Here is a 4,865-nt window from a genome sequence, read left to right on the forward strand (position 1 = left end):
CGGCTCCTGTTTCACTCTTTAGAAGGGAAATTACCATCAGGTGTGTCCAAACTGCATCATGACCACACATGTCCCAGGATGCTGTACGTTGGCAACACTTACAGGAGATAAGATCACAGAGTCAGAAGCTTAGTCATCCCTAATGGAAGTGCTCATCCCAAGAGGCTAGGACAAAAAGGTAGTTTGTCTGGACAAAAAAACCTTTTGCTGGTGTACCTTCACACATTTAAATGGGAGCTGTTACAGCCTGGGGAAGCTTTGAACCTTGCAGAGAAACCTGTATCTGTTCTTCCGTAGATCACCTCCTGAAAGCTGGTCATACTGACATGGTTCTGACCCAGACTTCAGTAGGTAGTGGCAGGAGGATCAGGATTAGAAGGCCAAGCTGGCCCACAACAGCACGTGTCTGTAAGTAAATAAAAATGCTCTCATCTGAGGGAAGCCAAGGTTTGCTTGCTTCCTGGGAAACTTGCTCCTGAGCTTATTTTGTTAAGGTCACCTTAGCATCAGTAGTGGCTGGACTTTAATTGTTTGATCTGTTAAAGTCATGAGTGGAGGAGGAAGACAGTATAATTACTTTGAAACTATAGAAAATATGCTTGCTTTGTGGGAGTCCAGGTAGGGTATTTGTTTGCTTAGTTTGTGAGACCTGGTCTTAAGTAGCCTCAGCTGGCCTGGCCTTGAATCCTCCTGTCTCTGCCTCCCAAGTTGTTGGGGTCACAGGCAGGAAGGTGCCTATGTTAGGTGGTGCTGAGGATTGAACCAAGGGTCTGAGCATATGAAGCAAGGACCATCTGAACTACGTCACCAAGCCCAGCTCCTCTGTTTAAAATGAGTTTTGTGGTGGGAGCTATGGTGGCAGCCTTCCTGCCTGTGGTCCTGTCAGAGGCAGGCAGAGGCAAGTAGGTTACCGCAGGGTCAAAGCCGGCTGGGTCTACACTGACTTAAAGTCCGGTCACGCTGCAGTGATGGATCTTGAAAGACATGCGCGTGAGGCTTGCATATGTCATCTGATTAGATTTTTAAAACTCGGCCATGTCGTCTTTTAGTTGGGAATTAGTTTATCTATTGTTCTGTGTCTTATAACTCTCACTTTTCCCTGTTTTGTGACTCTACGGTCACTAAAGAACACTTTTTTTTTTTTTTTTTAAGATTTATTTATTTATTATGTATACAGAGTTCTGTCTGCATGTATACCTGCATGACAGAAGAGGACACCAGATCTCATTATAGATGGTTGTGAACCACCATGTGGTTGCTGGGAATTGAACTCAGGACCTTTGGAAGGTCTTGTGTTTTTATTTCTGTAGGCATTTTATTTGCAGTTATCACAGGAATTGTATGAAATGCTGATGGATTCCGCCATGTGCAGAAACGGCTTCCATTCATCCTTGTGGTAGCAGAGTAAAAAAAAAAAAATTAGCTTTTAAATTTTTTGTTGTAATTTTAAAAGAATTTTATGTGTATGGGTGTTTTGACTGCATGCACGCCTGGTGTCTGAAGAAGCCGGAGAGTGCTAGATCCCCTGAAACTGAAATTCTATAAGTGATGGTGAGCCATCACCAGCGCTTGGGAACCAAACCTGGGTCCTCTGGAAGAGTGCCCAGTGCTCTGAATTCCCGGGCCATCTCTGCAGCCCCTACCTTTTAGTCCTTCGAGTCAGTGTCTCACTAAACAGCCCAGCTGGCCTCAAATCTGTGGCCCTCCTGTGTCAGCCTCCCGAGTGCACCGGTGCCAGCGCGCCAGCCTACAGACCATTCATGCGTACGAGAAACAAAAAGATGACAACTGGCAGCTAGAGAAACGGTTCCGCATTTAAAGAGTAGTGGCTGCTAGTGCATTGATCCAGATTCATTTCCTGGCCCTCAGGGGCAGCTCACAAGCGTTTGTAACTAATTCCAGGGTGTCCAATGCCCACTTGTTGCCTTCAGAGGTGCTTGCCCCACGTAGTAGACACACACTCAGGCACGAGTGTATGTCCCACGATGCACAAAGACGTTCTGAAGTTCTGGGGCTGGCAAGATGGCCGAGTGGTTCAGAGAAGGCTGCTGCACTTTTAGGGGAGTGAATTTGGTTCCCCGCACCCACTCTGTGTCTCACAACAATCTTTAGCTCCAGTTTCGTGCAAGGATTGCACAGAGGTCCTCCACGCAGGCGGGGCAGCCCAGCTTCACACAGTTGGCTAATGGTTTACTCACCGCCCTGAGCTGCACTTAGAAATGTAGCAGCCTGCTGTGGGTGGTGGCACATTGCCCTGTTTCTTGGCTGTACCAAGAGGTGACAGTGATTGCCTGTCCCGTCTAGTTCTGTAAGTCCGTGGTGATGAAATCGTCCAGCGACGTGGATTCTCAGAACACGCTGTCATTAGGCAATGTGTGACATGCAGTTGACACTGCAACCCATTGTCTAAGGAATCAGTATGGTGAGTCAAATGGTGTTTTAAAAACAGAAATAGAAACCAGCATCTTAGCTGTTGTTTGAGTTAAAAGCCAACACAGGACTGCTCCTTATGTCGTTAACTCCATTCAAAAGAACTTTTAAAAAACACAGATGCTGTGGCGTGATGCAGAACACAGTTGATTCCAGTCAAGTAGCCCAAAGTGTTCATTTCACCCTTTCAGTTCCCGTTTGCTGTTCAGAACCAGCAAAGGCTTCACCCCTACACAGATGTGCCAAGCACGGCAATTTTCATTCCAGTCATTTCACCCCATGCCTGTTTGTGGTCTGAGTAGAGGCCACTGGACGTGGGGTAGGGAGGGCCGAGTCCTGGGTTACCGTTTCCTGTCACTGGCTCTTGGTGGAGCCGCCTTGTCTCTGTTTGACACAGGATCTAGACAGCCTAGGCTGGCCTGCGAGAGCCTCCTGCCTGCTGAGTGCCAAGGTTATTGATGGGCACTGCCACACCTGGCTCAAAGTTCCTTTTGGGCGAGGAGAGGGGAAGCGCCTGGGCCCGCCGACCCATCCGACCCGGGCGCACCTACCAGGATGGTGTGTTCAATTGTGACAGCACCGCGTCGAGCCTTGAGGGAGCAGTTCCTTCAGTGGCTTCCCCCTTTAAAGAGACTGACCGCTCGCTGGGCCCTGCTGCCAAGTAATAATGTCCTGATCGTCTAATGCTGTGTTCTCCGTGTGCTGTCCTACTGGGTGCTCAGCCTGTTTTAAGTCTAACCTGCCTTTAAGAGACCAATATAAGCAACGTTATGCATTGGAGTCAGCTTTTACAACCTAAGCTCAGTGCAGACTCGGGGTTTAAGGACTCGGGTCCATGACCCTGACCCACCGTGACACGGATGTGTGTGATAATCATGTGCTGCAAACGGCCAGTAGATTGAAAGCGGCTTATTATTATTTTACTTTTTGTGTTTTGTTTTGAGGCAGGGTCTTTCTACATGTTTCCTGGCTGTTTCGGAACTCACTTAAGTAGACCAGGCTGCCCTCAGACTCAGGAGAGCCACCTGTCTCTGCCTCCTGAGTGCTAGGATTTAAAGGTATAGGCCATCACACCAAGAGAAATTCTAGGGGCTGGAAGTTTGGCTCAGCAGCTAAGGGCACTCGCTGCCCTTCCAGGGGACCCATTCCCAGCACCCACATGGGGCAGCTCATAGCCACCTGAAACTACAGCTCCAGGAACGTAACAATTCTCTCCTGTCTTTTGTGGGCACTGGACACATGTGCAATACCCACAAAACAAATACATTTAAAAAAATATTAGTTCGGGTGTTTGGTGTCTGTGCACCATGTGGGTGCCTGGTGCCCACCGAAGCCAGAAGTAGGCATTGGATCCCTGGCACTGAAGTTTCAGGTGGATGTGAGCTTCCCACATGGAGCCTGGAACTGAACCTGGGCCCTCTGGACTAGCAAGCCAGTGCTCTTAACTGCAGTCTCTCTAGCCTCTGAAAGTAAATCTAAAACAAGTATCTATCATGAATACTGGAAGTAACATGGATGATATGGTTTGGTAATGTGTTTGTGGTTTTGAGTGCTATTCGGGGTCAGTAACTTCTGATAAAACTGTTAAAGGATAATTTTACATGTGTGTTGTTGCCTGATTGCATGTGCACCACATGTGTTCTTGATGCCTGTAGAGGCCAGAAGAGGTGATGATATCCATTACACTGGAGTTACAGGCTGTTGGGAACCACCATGTGGGTGCTGGGAATTGAACCCAGCATCTTGATGCTTTAGAGTGCTCTTAACCACTGAGCCATCTCTCCGGCTCCCCCACCCCACCCGCTCCCCGTTAAAGATTTCTGTAAAAGGTTTTTTTTGTTGTTGTTCTTTTCCCATACCATGTTTTCTATGCTGTTCAATAAATACAGAGCAAAACCATCTGTTAGGGACAGACAGACTTCAGACAGGGCCACGAACCACAGTGAGGGAGAGGAGTAGAATTTACACTCGGCTCACTCTTGGTCTAAGCTACTCCGAGGGAGGAAGCCCCTTCATTCCTTCCTGTGACATCGCAAAAGCCCTCGGCAGACCACGCTCACAGGTTCTACGATGTCTGGGTTAGGGCTAGACTCAAACCTTTCCAACCCACCGGGGAGTTCTCCGTTCTGTGCACCAGGACTCGCCGATTGAAGAAAAGTATTGGAACCCGCAGGGGTTTCCTTGTCAAGCTTGACTCCAGGCTCACAGGCCTGAGACGGACTCCTTAAATAGGCATGGGGTAGTCATGGGGTTTCTGAGGGAAGGGGTGGTATTTCATCACCCACCTTACTGCGCTGTGCATTGCTGTACAGAGGTTTTGCCGTGATGTGTACAGGTGCCCCTGGCCTCCCCAAGGAGACATGCCCCTATGTGCAAGTTGTCAGCACCTGGAGCCCCACCCCCACCCTGGCACTGCTGCAGGCCAGGTGATGGGA

Source organism: Meriones unguiculatus, chromosome 6 (assembly GCF_030254825.1).
Source record: "Meriones unguiculatus strain TT.TT164.6M chromosome 6, Bangor_MerUng_6.1, whole genome shotgun sequence".
In the NCBI taxonomy this organism is placed as follows: Eukaryota; Metazoa; Chordata; class Mammalia; order Rodentia; family Muridae; genus Meriones; species Meriones unguiculatus.